General features: G+C 42.2%; 1 protein-coding gene across 7 annotated transcripts in view; it reads left to right on the forward strand.

Annotated features, from left to right (window-relative positions):
- LOC140730596 (neurocalcin-delta) overlaps nt 1-17393 on the forward strand; it is a 323285-nt gene that overhangs the window by 280381 nt on the left and 25511 nt on the right. The gene's annotated exons all lie outside the window — the stretch shown is intronic.

Consider the following 17393-nt stretch of genomic DNA (forward strand, 5'->3'; position numbering starts at 1 on the left):
CGAACATGGTGAAAGGTTTCACCAGGGCGTTGTGGTCATGGAGAGACGATATCAGGGCAACCATCAATGCTGACTGATTACTGTTGGACACTTTAGCAAGAACACTCAGACAGAAAACAAATGATAATCATCAACAAACCATTTTTAGCTAAATTGAACTATTGTAACGCATCAGCACATTATGCAATGAAATGCATTATATTCAATAAAAGTTAATTTCTTGTTTCTCCAATTTCCTATGTGATACAAGCAGTCTGATTATATATTTGCGTTTAGCTTCAAGTGCTTGTGTTTGCTTCATAAACAAAAGAAAATTCCAAGAAAGCAACACTTCCAAAAAAGTTTGTTGTCCAGTGTTATTGAAAGGTGCATGTTATTGCCAAGTTACAGGATTTGCTAAGAATCTATCTCACTTATAATTCATTTGCCCTTGATGGGGTAAGTCTTTGCAGAGACATCACAAACACAAATATATCCTCAGTCTTTAGGCTTTGTCACTTCTTTCGCTGTATAGTTTTCAATAAAATAATTATTGTGATATTTTTATCATAAATGCCATGGGAACGTGAAGTTAAATAGTCTTGGCTGGAGGAGAGCATTATTACAGAAGGCAATAATTTCAAAAATTGTCAGATGTTTCTGAGTCCCATTAAAGTTCAAAGTAAATTTATTTTGAAAATACATATATATCATATACAAGCCTGAGATTCAGTTTCTTGTGGGCACACAAAGTAAATCCAAGAAGCACAATGGAAGACCGCACCCAACGGGGCAAACAAACAATGTGCATGGGAGAGAAACAGCCAAAGTACAAAAGTAAAACAAACAAATATTGAGAACTTATGATGTAGAGTCCTTGAAAGTGAGTCCATAGGTTGTGGGAACTGTTGAGTGGTGGGGCAGATGAAGTTGAGTGAAGTTACCTCCTCTGGTTCAAGAGCCTGATGGCTGAGGGGTAATACCTGTTCCTGAACCTAGTGGTGTAGGTCCTGAGGCTTCTGTACGGACTTGCTGTGCTGGTAGGCAAATTGGAGTGGATCCAAGTCACTCTCAGGGAGGAATTGATATGTTTCATCACCAACCTCTCAAAGCACTTCATCACTGTGAATGTAAGTGCTACTGGATGATTGAGGCAGTTACCACGTCTTTCTTACGCACCAGTATAATTAAGCCTGCTTGAAACAAGTGGGTACCTTAGACTGCCGAAATGAGAGGTTAAAGATGTTGGTGAACACCCAGCCTGTTGATCAGCACAGATCTTTAGTACTCGGCCAGATACCCCATCTGGGATGGATGCTTCCCCTGGGTTCACCCTCTGAAGGATGCTCTCACATTAGCCTCAGAGTCTTAAGTCACAAGATCATCAGGGGCTGTGAAAATTCATGAAGATTTCTCCATGTTTTGAAGGTCAAAGTGAGCATAGAAGGCACTGAGTTCATCTGGGAGCAAAGCCTCATTGTCACGTTTTTTGCTTGGTTCCTCTTTGTAAGAACTAATAGCATTCAAGCCCTGCCACAGCTATTGAGTATCCTTCAGTGATTCAAGCTTCACACGTGAGATGGCTTTCTGGAGCTCTTACCTGGACTTCTTATATCTTTCTTGCTTTGCCGTTCCTGAATGCCACTGATCTGGCCCTCAGCAGACTGTGGATCTCATGTTTCATCCAGTACTTCTGCTTTGGGAAAGCTCTGAATGATTTTGTGGGGACGCATTCATCTATGACTGTTTCTATAAATTCCGTGACAAACGTAGTGTATTTGCTCAGATCCTCTTGAGTCCTTGAACATGCCCCATTCCATTGACTCAAAGCAATCCTGTAGCCACTCCTCTGCTCCCACGACCACCTCTTTGTTGTCAAGTGATTCTATTTACCGAAATACGGTCTAGACATGGAACAGTTGTATAGCAATAGTTGTGTATGTTGGGGCCACTGGTGTTGTAAGTTATATGTTCATGATAATTGGGCAGAGATTTCTTCAAACATGCCTGATTGAAGCCCCCGACTATGATTTGAAATTTATCAGAGTGGGCTGTTTCTTATTTGCTGATGGCAACATCCAACATCACGAGTGCCTGGTTAACATCGGCCTTTGACAGTATGTAAATTGCGGTCAGGATCACGGAGAACTCTTTTGGTAAGTAGAATGGTTGGTACTTAATGATGAGATGTTCCAGGCCGGGGAACAAGAGTGCAACAAGACCACTGCATTCAAGCACCACGAAGAGTTTATCATGGAAAACTCTCACCTTTTGCCTTCTCTGAATCAGCAATCTGGTCCATCCTGTGTATCAAGAAGCCTGGGGTCTGACTGGTGTATCCAGCATGTCTGATGTGAGCCATGTCTCCATGAAACACAGAACACAGCAATTTCTCATTTCTCATACAGAAATCTTGCCCCTAGGTCCTCAAATCTTGTTCTCCAGCAACTGTAAATTTGCTAGCAAGACAATGGGAAGTGGAAGTCTCGTTCTTCTGCACTTCAGTCTGCCTTGGAGTCCTACCATTCTCCCTCTCTTCCAGCCATGGTGATGTACCACTTAAAGGTGCCATACCTGCATTCTTGATTGATAATCCAACAAGTCCTTCAGAAGATTGTGAATTCGCTAGTTCATTAAGATGGTTCAAAAGCACATTGCTTAAAGGGAATTTGCAAGCTTAGATTGCATTGAGAGTAATTCAGAAGAAGTATATTTAGAAGTTCTGTAAACAGCCTGCGACAGGTCGCCATGGTTCATCTCGGAAGAAGTTAGTAATTCCATTGCATTCAAGACAGGCAATACACAAAGGACTTTGTCTTGGAGCCCATGATAGCTACAGTGGTGATGGAAGAGGGGTATTAAATTGGTTGATTTCTCCCTTTTTCTATTCCTGAATTTACCATGTTGCAAGGGTGGTATAATTGCTTATATTATTCAGCTCTTTCTGTAGTTATATCCAAATTAAATCATTTTCCCAAACACTCTTGTAAGCTAGATGTATCCTGAACCTTTTCCCCAAGAATTACAGTTCACGTTTTGGACCGTGACACTTTGGCAGGTACTGTACTTTTTTCCATAGATGCTGCCTGGCCTGCTGAGTTCCTCCAGCATTTTGTGTGTGTTGCTTGGATTTCCAGCATCTGCAGATTTTCTCTTGTTTGTGAGAGGCATGAGTAGACTACGTGGCCACTTCTGCCTGCTCTACCAGTCGATAAGGTCTTTACTTTACTACTACTTTCCTATACTACATATCTATTGTATCTATAATTCTACTGATTTCTGACATGGTGCATCTGAGGAGCACAATTGCCTTTTCATTCTCCATGGTTTCTGCAACCCATTAATGACACCACTAGGAAAGGATTTTTATATTTATTTTTATTTATTTAGAGATATAAATCAGGCCCTTCCAGCCTAATGAGCTGCACTATCCAGTAACCCACTGGCTAAGTCACAGGACAATTTGCAATGACCAGTTAACAATAGACAATAGACAATAGGTGCAGAAGTAGACCATTCGGCCCTTCGAGCCTGCACCGCCATTTTGAGATCATGGCTGATCATCTACTATCAATACCCGGTTCCTGCCTTGTCCCCATATCCCTTGATTCCCCTATCCATGAGATACCTATCTAGCCCTTCTTGAAAGCATCCAGAGAATTGGCCTCCACTACTTTCCGAGGCAGTGCATTCCAGACCCCCACAACTCTCTGGGAGAAGAAGTTTTTCCTTAACTCTGTCCTAAATGACCTACCCCTTATTCTCAAACCATGCCCTCTGGTACTGGACTCTCCCAGCATCTGGAACATATTTCCTGCCTCTATCTTGTCCAATCCCTTAATAATCTTATATGTTGCAATCAGATCCCCTCTGCATCTCCTTAATTCCAGCGTGTACAAGCCCAGTCTCTCTAACCTCTCTGCGTAAGACAGTCCAGACATCCCAGGAATTAACCTCGTGAATCTACGCTGCACTTCCTCTACAGCCAGGATGTCCTTCCTTAACCCTGGAGACCAAAACTGTACACAATACTCCAGGTGTGGTCTCACCAGGGCTCTGTACAAATGCAAGAGGATTTCCTTGCTCTTGTACTCAATTCCCTTTGTAATAAAGGCCAACATTCCATTAGCCTTCTTCACTGCCTGCTGCACTTGCTCATTCACCTTCAGTGACTGATGAACAAGGACTCCTAGATCTCTTTGTATTTCTCCCTTACCTAACTCTACACCATTCAGATAATAATCTGCCTTCCTGTTCTTACTCCCAAAGTGGATAACCTCACACTTATTCACATTAAACATCATCTGCCAAGTATCTGCCCACTCACCCAGCATATCCAAGTCACCCTGAATTCTCCTAACATCCTCATCACATGTCACACTGCCACCCAGCTTCGTATCATCAGCAAATTTGCTGATGTTATTCTCAATGCCTTCATCTAAATCGTTGACGTAAATTGTAAACAGCTGTGGTCCCAATACCGAGCCCTGTGGCACCCCACTAGTCACCACCTGCCATTCCAAGAAACACCCATTCACCGCTACCCTTTGCTTTCTATCTGCCAACCAGTTTTCTTTCCATGTCAATGTCTTGCCCCCGATGCTCTGAGCTTTGATTTTACCCACCAATCTCCTATGTGGGACCTTATCAAATGCCTCCTGAAAATCGAGGTACACTACATCCACTGGATCTCCCCCGTCTAACTTCCTGGTTACATCCTCGAAAAACTCCAACGGATTAGTCAAGCATGATTTACCCTTGGTAAATCCATGCTGGCTTGGCCCAATCCTATCACTGCTATCTAGATATGCCACTATTTCATCCTTAATAATGGACTCTAGCATCTTCCCCACCACCGATGTCAGGCTGACAGGTCGATAGTTCTCTGTTTTCTCCCTCCCTCCTTTCTTAAAAAGTGGGATAACATTAGCCATTCTCCAATCCTCAGGAACTGATCCTGAATCTAAGGAACATTGGAAAATGATTACCAATGCATCCGCAATTTCCAGGGCCACCTCCTTTAGTACCCTAGGATGCAGACCATCTGGACCTGGGGATTTGTCAGCCTTCAGTCCCATCAGTCTACTCATCACCGTTTCCTTCCTAATGTCAATCTGTTTCATTTCCTCTGTTACCCTATGTCCTTGGCCCATCCATACATCTGGGAGATTGCTTGTGTCTTCCTTAGTGAAAACAGATCTAAAGTACTCATTAAATTCTTCTGCCATTTCTCTGTTTCCCATAACAATTTCACCCAATTCATTCTTCAAGGGCCCAACATTGTTCTTAACTATCCTCTTTCTCTTCACATACCTAAAAAAGCTTTTGCTATCCTCCTTTATATTCCTGGCTAGCTTGCGTTCGTACCTCATTTTTTCTCCCCGTATTGCCTTTTTAGTTAAGTTCTGTTGTTCCTTAAAAACTTCCCCAATCATCTGTCCTCCCACTCACCTTAGCTCTGTCATACTTCCTTTTTTTTAATGCTATGCAATCTCTGACTTTCTTTGTCAACCACTGTGGCCCCTTTCCCCCCTTTGAATCCTTCCTCCTCTGGGGGATGAACTGATTTTGCACCTTGTGCATTATTCCCAAGAATACCTGCCATTGCTGTTCCACTGTCTTTTCTGCTAGGCTATCCGTCCAGTCAACTTTGGCCAGCTCCTCCCTCATGGCTCCATAGTTTCCCCTGTTCAACTGCAACACTGACACCTCTGAGCTGCCCTTATCCTTCTCAAATTGCAGGTAAAAACTTATCATATTATGATCACTACCTCCTAATGGCTCCTTTACTGCAAGATCGCTTATCAAATCCTGTTCATTACATAACACTAAATCCAGAATAGTCTTGTCCCTGGTCGGCTCTCGTACAAGCTGTTCCAAGAATGCATCCTGTAGGCACTCTACAAACTCCCTATCCTGTGGTCCAACACCAACCTGATTCTCCCAGTTCACCTGCATGTTGAAATCCCCCATAACTACTGCGACATGCCAATGTTAACTCCCTATTCAACTTGCACCCAATATCCATGCTACTGTTTGGTGGCCTGTAGACAACACCCATTTGGGTCCTTTTGCCCTTACTGTTACTCAGTTCTATCCACACAGACTCTACTTCTCCTGACCCTATGTCCCCCCCCCTTGCAAAGGACTGAATCTCATTCCTCACCAACAGGGCCACCCCACTCCCTCTGCCCACATTTCTGTCTCTACGATAGCACGTATACCCTTGTACATTCATTTCCCAGGTCTGATCTCCCTGCAGCCATGTCTCCATTATCCCAACAACATCATAGTTACCCATTCGCACCTGGGCTTCAAGCTCATTCGCCTTATTTCTGACACTTCTTGCATTCAGATATAGAATTTTTAGCCCATTTCTCCTCTCTCTGTTTGAATCGCTGCCTATTGTGCTTAACCCAGTTCCCCGAACTCCCATCGGGCTATACGTCCCAAGAATTTTGTTGTCCTTCCTAAATTTACTTATTCTTTCAACACATTTAACTCCATGTTCCGTCAGACCATCCCTCTGTACATGTGTCCCCCTTATCACTTGTTCCGCCTCACCTTTCTCTACTACACACTTAATATTCCGGAACCGTGTAGTCCCCACCTGTCCTTTATTTTTCCTCTCGCTATCCTCTCTCACATTCTGGATCCCCGCCCCCTGCAAATTTAGTTTAAACCCCCCCCCCCCCCCCAAGAAGCACTAGCAAACTTCCCTGCAAGAATGTTAGTACCGCTCCAGTTCAGGTGTAATCCATCCCTTTGGAACAGATCCCACCTTCCCTGGAACAAAGCCTAATTATCTACAAACCTGAAGCCCTCCCTCCTGCACCATCCTCTCAGCCACGTATTAATCTTTATAATCTTTCTGTTCCTTGCCTCACTCGCACGTGGCACAGGTAGCAATCCTGAGATTGTTACCCTGGAGGTCCTGCTCTTCAGCTTCACACCTAACTCCCTGAACTCCCTATGCAGGACCCCCTCACTCATCCTACCCACGTCATTGGTCCCTACATGGACCACAACATCTGGATTCTTGCCCTCCCTCTCGAGAATAACCTGCACCCGATCTGAGATGTCTCGGACCCTGGCACCAGGGAAGCAACATACCATCTGAGACTCCTGATCTTCCCCACAAAATCTCCTATCCGCCCCCCTGACTATAGAATCCCCTATCAATACCGCTGTCTTCTCTTCCCTCCTCCCCTTCCTAGTCGAGGGTCCAACCTCAGTGCCAGAGACAGGACCACTGCAACTTGTTCCTGGTAGGTCATCCAGTAGGTTAACCTACTAACCAATACGATTTTGGGAAGAAATTAGATTACCCGGAGGAAACCCACACGGTTCAGGGGAGAACACATAAACTCCTTACAGACTCCAAACTCTGGAACACCGCAAGCTGTAAAACTGTCACGCTCACTGCTATGCCACCTTGGCGCCCTGCCACTTGCTGGCATTGGTTAGGGTCCAGAGGAGGTTCGTGAGAATTATCCTGAGAATGAAAAGGTTAACATGTGAGGAGCATTTGATGACTCTGGGCCTGTACTCACTGGAGTTTAAAAGAATGGTGCAGAATATCTTTAAAACCTATTGAATATTGAACCTATTGAATTGTGTAAGGTAAGGGAAACAAGTAGGGAGGTTATGGAAGCTATGACAATTAAAGAGGAGGAAGTACTGATGCTTTTAAGGAATATAAAAGTGGATAAATCTCCGGGTCCTGACAGGATATTCCCTAGGACCTTGAGGGAAGTTGATGTAGAAATAGCAGGGGCTCTGACAGAAATATTTCAAAAGTCATTAGAAACGGGGATGGTGCTGGAGGATTGGCGTATTGCTCATGTGGTTCCATTATTTAAAAAGGGTTCGAAGAGTAAACCTAGCAATTATAGGCCTGTCAGTTTGACGTCAGTGGTGGGTAAATTAATGGAAATTATTCTTAGATATGGTATATATAATTATCTGGATAGATAGACAGGGTCTGATTAGGAATAGTCAGCATGGATTTGTGCATGGAAGGTCATGATTGACAAATCTTATTGAATTTTTTGAAGAGGTTACGAGGAAAGTTGACGAGGGTAAAGCAGTGGATGTTGTCTATATGGACTTCAGTAAGGCCTTTCGCAAGGTTCCGCTCGGAAGGTTAGTTAGGAAGGTTCAATGGTTAGGTATTAATATTGAAGTAGTAAAATGGATTCAACAATACCTGGATGGGAGATGCCAGAGAGTAGTGGTGGATAACTGTTTGTCAGGTTGGAGGCCGGTGACTAGTGGTGTGCCTCAGGGATCTGTATTGGGTCCAATGTTGTTTGTCATATACATTAATGATCTGGATGATGGGGTGGTAAATTGGATTAGTAAGTATGCAGGTGATACTAAGATAGGTGGCGTTGTGGATAATGAAGTAGGTTTTCAAAGCTTTCAGAGAGATTTAGGCCAGTTAGAAGAGTGGGCTGAACGATGGCAGATGGAGTTTAATGTTGATAAGTGTGAGGTGCTACATTTTGGTAGGAATAATCCAAATAGGACATACATGATAAATGGTAGGGCATTGAAGAATGCAGTAGAACAGAGTGATCTAGGAATAATGGTGCATAGTTTCCTGAAGGTGGAATCTCATGTGGATAGGGTGGTGAAGAAAGCTTTTGGTATGCTGGCCTTTATAAATCAGAACATTGAATATAGGAGTTGGGATGTAATGTTAAAATTGTACAAGGCATTGGTAAGGCCGAATTTGGAGTATTGTATACAGTTCTGGTCACCGAATTATAGGAAAGATATCAACAAAATAGAGAGAGTACAGAGAAGATTTACTAGAATGTTACCTGGGTTTCAGCACCTAAGTTACAGGGAAAGGTTGAACAAGTTAGGTCTTTATTCTTTGGAGCGTAGAAGGTTGAGGGGGGACTTGATAGAGGTATTTAAAATAATGAGGGGGATAGATAGAGTTAACGTGGATAGGCTTTTTCCATTGAGGGTAAGGGAGATTCAAACAAGAGAACATGATTTGAGAGTTAGGGGGCAAAAGTTTAAGGGTAACACGAGGGGGAATTTCTTTACTCAGAGAATGGTAGCTGTGTGGAAGGAGCTTCCAGCAGAAGTGGTAGAGGCAGGTTCGGTATTGTCATTTAAAGTAAAATTGGATAGGTATATGGACAGGAAAGGAATGGAGGGTTATGGGCTGAGTGCGGGTCAGTGGGACTAGGTGAGAGTAAGCGTCGGCATGGACTAGAAGGGCCGAGATGGCCTGTTTACGTGCTGTAATTGTTATATGGTTATATATTGACAGGGCTAGAGAGAGGATGTTTTCAATAGTGGGGAAGTCCAGGACCAGAAGGCTTAGCCTCAGAATATAAGGACATCTATTTCATACAGAGGTGAGGAGGAATTTCTTGAACCAGCTGGTAATAACTTTCTGAAATTCATTGCCTCATATGGCTGCCGAGGCCAAGACATTGTGTATATTTAAAGCAGAAATTGATAGGATAGAAACATAGAAAACCTACAGCACAAATCAGGCCCTTCAGCTCACAATGCTGTGCCGAACATGTACTTACTTTAGAAATTACTTAGGGTTACCCACAGCCATCTATTTTTCTGAGCTCCACGTACTTATCCAGGAGTCTCTTAAAACACCCTATCGTATCCGCCTCCACCACCATTGCTGGCAGTCCATTCCACGCACTCACCACTCTCTGCATTTAAAAAAAAAACTTACCCCTGACCTCTCCTCTGCACCTTCTTCCAAGCACCTTAAGACTGCCTTCTCGTGTTAGCCATTTCAGCCCTTGACTAGTAAGGGCGCAGGGAATGGGGTTGAGCGAGAAAATAAATCAGCCATACTCGAATGATGGAGGAGACTTGATGGACTGAATGACCTAATTCTGCTCTTCCTTCTTTCGCTTTAGTAACCCTTTACTGGTTAAAATAAATGATCAAGACTACTCTGAAGATAAAAGGAAGAGATGAAATTTCACTTTTTGCAGATTCTTGCAGGAGGCTTCAGGCTCATTGTCTCTTCTAATGCAATCCAGTCCCGTTACCATGCATCTCTCCAGGGACTTGCTAATGTAGTTTGCAAACTATTTCCTCAGCAGTTCGTGTAAATGACTAAGGTTACTGGGTGAGAAATCCTGATGATATTACTAGCAATTTAGACTTTTGTCGACAGATCACTTCAACTTGAGTTGTTTACTTGATTGTGGTGGGACCTTGACCATTAACTTGGGAAAGACTTTATTTATAATTTTGTTTGCAATTTGAGTTCTGACTCAATTTGAATGCTGACAAGGCTACATCACTTGAATTGTAGCATTCCTTATGCTGATGGTGGTTATTTTTTTGGAAATTAACACAAACATATGTATCCAAACCAAAGTGCTGGTGAGCTTGAAGGAGATCAAAATTAGGATGAGAATCAAGTTTAATATCACTGGCATATGTCATGAAATTTGTTGTTAAAGCAGCAGCAGTAGATTGCAATACATAATAATAAAAACTGTGTATACAGTGGCATGCAAAAGTTTGGGCACCCCTGGTCAAAATTTCTGTTACTGTGAATAGCTAAGCGAGTAAAAGATGACCTGATTTCCAAAAGGCAGAAAGTTAATGATGACACATTTCTTTAATATTTTAAGATTACTTTTTTATTTCCATCTTTTACAGTTGCAAAATAACAAAAAAGGAAAAGGGCCTGAAGCAAAGGTTTGGGCACCCTGCATGGTCAGTACTTAGTAACACCCCCTTTGGCAAGTATCACAGCTTGTAAATGCTTTTTGTAGCCAGCTAAGAGTCTTTCAATTCTTGTTTGGGGAATTTTCGCCCATTCTTCCTTGCAAAAGGCTTCTAGATCTGAGAGATTCTTGGGCCGTCTTGCATGCACTGCTCTTTTGAGGTCTGTCCACAGATTTTTGATGATGTTTAAGTCGGGGGACTGTGATGGCCATGGCAAAACCTTCAGCTTGTGCCTCTTGAGGTTGTCCATTGTGGATTTTGAGGTGTGTTTAGGATCATTATCCTGTTGTAGAAGCCATCCTCTTTTCATCTTCAGCTTTTTTTACAGACGGTGTGATGTTTGCTTCCAGAATTTGCTGGTAGTTAATTGAATTAATTCTTCCCTCTACCAGTGAAATGTTCCCCATGCTTAACAGTTGGAGAGGTGTTCTTTTCATGAAATTCTGCACCCTTTTTTCTCCAAACATACCTTTGCTCATTGTGGCCAAGAAGTTCTATTTTAACTTCATCAGTCCACAGGACATGTTTCCAAAATGCATCAGGCTTGTTTAGATGTTCCTTTTCAAACTTCTGACGTTGAATTTTGTGGTGAGGATGCAGGAAAGGTTTTCTTCTGATAACTCTTCCATGAAGGTCATATTTGTGCAGGTGTCGCTGCACAGTGGAACAGTGCACCACCACTTCAGAGTCCACCAAATCTTCCTGAAGGTCTTTTGCAGTCAAACGGGTGTTTTGATTTGCCTTTCTAGCAATCCTATGAGCAGTTGTCTCAGAAAGTTTTCTTGGTCTTCCAGACCTCAACTTGACCCCCACCATTCCTGTTAACTGCCATTTCTTAATTACATTATGAACTGAGGAAACGGCTACCTGAAAACGCTTTGCTATCTTCTTATAGCCTTCTCCTTTTTTGTGGGTATCATTTATTTTAATTTTCAGAGTGCTAGGCAGCTGCTTAGAGGAGCCCATGGCTGCTGATTGTTGGGACAAGGTTTGAGGTATTTATAAAGCTTTGAAATTTGCATGACCTAGCCTTTCCTAATGATGACTGTGAACAAACCATAGCCCTAACAAGCTAATAAAGGTCTGAGACCTTGTTAAAAGTTATCTGAGAGCTCAAATCTCTCGGGGTGCCCAAACTTTTGCATGGTGCTCCTTTCCTTTTTTTACTCTAAAATTGTACAAAACAAAAATAATACACTAATCTTGCTAAAAATGTTGAAAAGAATGTTTCATCTTTAACTTCATGACTTTCGGAGATCAGTTAATCTTCTACTCATTTAACTATTCACAGTAACAGAAATTTTGACAAGGGGTGCCCAAACTTTTGAATGCCACTGTATGTGTATGTATATATATATAATAGTTAAATTAAGTAAGTAATGCAAAAAAAAGTTGTGAGGTAATGTTCATGAGTTCAACGACCATTCAGAAATCTGATGGTGGAGGGGAAGTAGCTGGTCCTTAATCATTGAGAGTGTGCTTTCAAGTTCCTGTACCTCCTCCCTGATTGTGGTAATGAGAAGAGGGCATGTTCTTGGTGATGGGGGTCCTTAATGATGTTCGCTGCCTTTCTGAGGTATCGCTGCTTGAAGGTGTCCTGGATGCTGTTTGAACTGCTAATGAAATATTGCCACTGCTGTGCCTTCTTTTTAGCTGCATCAATATGTTCGGTCCAAGATAGATCCTTATAGATGTTGACACCCAGGAACTTGAGATTGCTCACTCTTTCCACTTCTGATCCTATGAAGATTGGTTTGTGTAACCTCGTCTTACCCCTTCTGAAGTCCACAATCAGTTCTTTGGTCTTACTAACATTGAGAATGTTTCCATTATTTGCGTTAACTTCACTGGGGAAGAGGTGATAGTGAGGTAGATGACAAGGCGTGATTTATTCATGCTTTATATGTGATGAAGCATTTTCCAAAATTGTCATTTAACTGTGCATATCATAGTGATGCATTTGGATCAGTCCTGTTCATCTGACTGAGAGATTATCTCAACTGTTATTAACATAGATTATTGTACCAAAACACAAGACACTCACACTGAAGACTTTTACTGTCTGGTTTCATTTCCTTTATTAATTATCAAACAGCAGTATTGGGCATGAGATGCCCAGAAAACCTGCATTGTGAATTTTATTTGTATTGGAGGTGACATAGAACATACTGCACAGTACAAGCCCTTCGGCCCATAATGTTGTGCCAACCTTTTAAGTTACTCTAAACTCAATCTAATCCTTCCCTCCTACATAGCTTTCCATTTTTCTATCATCCATGTGCCTATCTATCTCCCTAATGTATTTGCCTCTTTCACCACCTCTGGAAAGGCATTACATGCACCCACCACTCTGTAAAGAGCTTACCCGTGACATACCCCCATCCTTTCCTGCAGTCACATTAAAATTATGTCCCCTTCCATTAGTCATTTCCACCCTGGGAAAAGACTTTGGCTGTCCACTCAATCTATGCCTCTTATCATCAAGCTGTGGCTTCTCTTCAGGCTTCCCAAACTGGAAATTACAGCCTCAGAAGATTGCAATCTAGGGAATGCCAATTCCTCATTGCCTCATGTTGTATCGGTGAGTTTTTAACCCTGTCTCTGCTCTAGGCTGCAGTTCCCTCCTGATTTAAGAAGATCACTATCATCCCAGTACCGAAGAAAAACAACTTAATGTGCCTTAATGAGTACTGCCCAATGAGTCTAGCATCTGCCACCACGGAGTGCTTTGAGAGACTGGTCGTGCAACGCATCAATTCCTGCTTTCCAGACAACCTCGACCCACTGCAATCCACCTACTGCCAAAACAGGTCTGCGGCAGATGCCATTTCCCTGGCCCTAAGCTCACCTCTGGAGCATTTGGACAGTAAAGGCACATATGCCAGACTGTTGCTTATTAACTATAATTCGTATCTGAAACGTAACTAAAACGTATCAATAAACTCCGAACCGTGAGTTAATGCACCCATCTGCAACTTGATCCCTGACTTTCTGACCACAATCCGTAGGGATAAGCAGCCACACTTCCGCCATGCTTATTCTAAACTCTGGTGCTACACAGCGTTGTATCCTCAGCCCCCGGACTACTCCCTGTACTCTCGTGACTGTGTGGTCAGATTTTGTTCTCACTCCATCTACAAGTTTGCAGTTGATACCACCCCTGTGAAGTATATCCCAATTGACTATTACCACTTTTTACTGGTGCACCATAGAAAGTATTCGGTCTGGATGGCAACTGCTCTACTCATGACCTCAAGATCTTACAGAATGTTGTGGCCACAGCACAGTACATCACAGCAATTGGCCTCCCCTCTGTGGACTCTCTCTATATTTCTCGCTGCCTCTTTTGATAACTGTGTGGTTTGGAGTTTTATATTCTGCGTTTCTCACTCTTCTTTACCGTTTGCACAATTTGCTGTTTTTGCGCAATGGGGGTTTGATATCTTTCTTTGTGTAGGTTTCATACTTTTTTTGTTTCATGGCTGTCTGTGGGAAGACAAATCTTGGGGCTGTACACTGCATGCATACTTTGATAATAAATGTCCTTTGAATCTTAAAACGTCCAGCATAATCAAAGCCTCCACTCCCCAGGACATGCTCTTTTCTCCCTTCTCCCATCAGGCAGAAGGTACAAAAGCCTGAAAGCACGTATTGTTGGGCTAGAAGACAGCTACGATCCCGTTGCCATCAGACTCTTCAACATTCCCCTTGCGCAATAAGATGGACTCTTGGCTTCACAATCTAACTCGTGATCTTGCACTTTATCATTTATCTGCACTGCACTTTTTCAGTAGCTTTTTCACTTTATTCTGCATTGTGATTGTTTTACCTTATTCTAGCTGAATGCTGTAATGATTTGACCTGTATATACAGTATGGAAGACAAGTTTTTCACTGATACACGTGACAATAACAAAACGATATCCAGTTGCTCCTTAAAGCTTTGTCAGTGATAAACTCAGATGTTATTTGATCATGTTCACTGTGTAACATATTCAAGATGGTGCTGCTTTTTAAAATTCTATTTCCCCAGCAGAGCAATGAAGGATCAATACTTAGTGTTTTCATTTATATTTTTCTGATATCATTTAACTGGGGCAAATAATGATTTTTTTCTTCCCGTTTGCCTTTCTGTGTCCTGGCTTTCCCAAATGCTCCCAGTCCAAGCCATTTGTGTGAACTACTAGTCCTGGCGTTCCAATGTTCCAGATTGATATTCCAACTCACTGCTGTTTTGACCTCCTTTTCTCCAAACCCAAGCTGTGAGGAAAAGATCATTTAAGTTTGTGTCCACATAAAGCACTTGGCAGTTAGCAGAGCACTTCACAGCACCGGCTGTGAGATCAGGGTTCATTTTCCATTGCTGTCTGTAAGGAGTTTGGATGCTCCCCCTGTGACTGTGTGGGTTTCTTCTGGGTGCTCCAGTTTCCGCCCACATCCCAAAGACGTACAGTGAGTTGTGGGCATGCTATGTCGGTGCTGGCAGCCTGGTGACACGGGGGGGCTGCCCACCACAATCCTCACTGATTTGATTTGATGCAAGTTATGCATTTCACGATATGTTTCGATGCACATATGACAAAGTTCATCTCTTGTTAACTCCTTTGTTAGCTGCAAGTTTTAGTTTAATATTTAATTAATTGAAAAGATCCCCTATACTGATTCTAATGAATGATACAGAGTTGTGCAAGTAATCTATTTTCCTCATTTAATTTGAGTCTTGCAATATGCCAAGCCTATCTTTTTACAAGTAGAAGTCTATTTAATATAATGGCCAAACTTTTACCAAGGGTACTTCAGATAAAGTAATAAATGTCTTGGATAAATTGTCTGAAGACAGTTAAAACTATCACTTGATTTATTAGTTTACTCAGAGACGATAACAGCAAGGCAGAAATTTCACCAGCATACTGTTCTGAAGTGGTTTGTATATTTGAAAAGGATCTATGTTCTTACTATAAACACGAGAAAGTCTGCAGACGCTGGATATCCAAAGCAACATAGACACACGTAGTCCTGAAGGAGGGTCCTGGCCCAAAATGTTGACTATATATTCGTGCCTGAACTGCTGATTTTCTCCAGCATTTTGTGTGTGTTGCCACGTTCTTACCAGATGTCTATCCAAATTCAGGGTAAAGACTATGAGCAAAGTGTGAAAGTATAGGATTTAGGATGGCCTGATACTTCTACTTTGTTTTCTGATGTGTTATATCAATAAATATTTATCATTGGTTATCATAGTTATCATACTATTGTCACTGCCACCGATTCACATTTCCCTGCAGTACATTTAGTCTCTACTGGCTGTCACAAAGTAGAGATTCAGATAAACAACTCTTTCCCAAAGAAGCCATTGCTTGGGATGCATCTGTTTCCTTGCTGTTCTTCTTTATAGTATGACAGCTGTGGCGATAATCTTGATCTCCTCAGTTGCCAAAGTTCATTCCCAATACTACCATCAGGAAGGACATACAGGAGACATACACTCAATGTTTCAGGAACAGCTTCTTCTCCTCTGCCAACAGATCTCTGAACCGTCTGTGAAGACTACCTTACTAATTTTGTTCCCTTTTTGCACTCCTAATTTAGTTTTTTTTAAAAATATGGACTTGGTGGGCCACTTTGTTAGGTTCTTTGATGTGTTATGTGTTCAGAGATGCTCTTCTACACAATGCTGTTGTAACACATGGTTATTTGAGTTACTGTTCCTTCCTGTCAGCTTGAACCAGTCTGTCCATTCTCCTCTGACCTCTCTCATTAACGGGGCGTTTATGCCAGCAGAACTGCTGCTCGCTGGATGTTTTTTTTTGTTTTTTTTCTCTCTAAACACTGTTGTTTGTGAAAATCCCAGGTGATCAGCAATTTCTGATATACTCAAACTACGCCATCTGGCACCAACGATCATTCCACAAAGTCACTTAGATCACATTTCTTCCCCATTCTGATGTTTGGTCTGAACAACAGCTGAACCTTTTGACCATGTCTGCTTACTTTTATGTATTAAGTTGCTGCTATATGATTGGCTGATTAGATATTTGCATTAATGAGGTGTACAGGTGTACCTATTAAAGAGGCTACTGAGTGTATATTTCTTGTAATTTATAGCTTATTTCATGTGTTGCACTGCAATGCTGCTGCAAAATAACATATTTCACAATATACGTCAGTGATTATAAACTTGATTCTGACGCTGATATTGTAAATGGATTTCTTAACTTGGCAAATTTATCTTTTTGAAACTGCCATCATTAGGCCACCCTTAACTCCTGTATCGTGATCACTATTTCCTCTCCCTTCCTGGGTCCAAAGTTACCAGCCAAATTCTTGAGGACCTGGAACTTAAAATCTGCATGAGCACATTGAGAGACAGATAATATCAAGGATGATAGTATGTTTCCCTGAGCACCTCCGCACCATCTGCCAAAAGCGGAACTTCCGGGGGCCAAACATTTTAATTCCCATTCCCATTCCCATTCCCATTCCCATTCCCATTCCCGTTCCGACATGTCAGTCCATGGCCTTTCTCTTGTGCCAAGATGGGTCGTCCTCAGGGTGGAGGAACAACACCTTATATTCTGTCTGGGTAGCCTTCACCTGAGGGCATGAATATTGGTTTCTTCTTCTGGAAAATAAAAACCCTTTTCCTCTATTCCCTACTTTAGGCGTTTACCTCACCTG

Source organism: Hemitrygon akajei, chromosome 1, assembly GCF_048418815.1.
Source record: "Hemitrygon akajei chromosome 1, sHemAka1.3, whole genome shotgun sequence".
Taxonomy (NCBI): Eukaryota; Metazoa; Chordata; class Chondrichthyes; order Myliobatiformes; family Dasyatidae; genus Hemitrygon; species Hemitrygon akajei.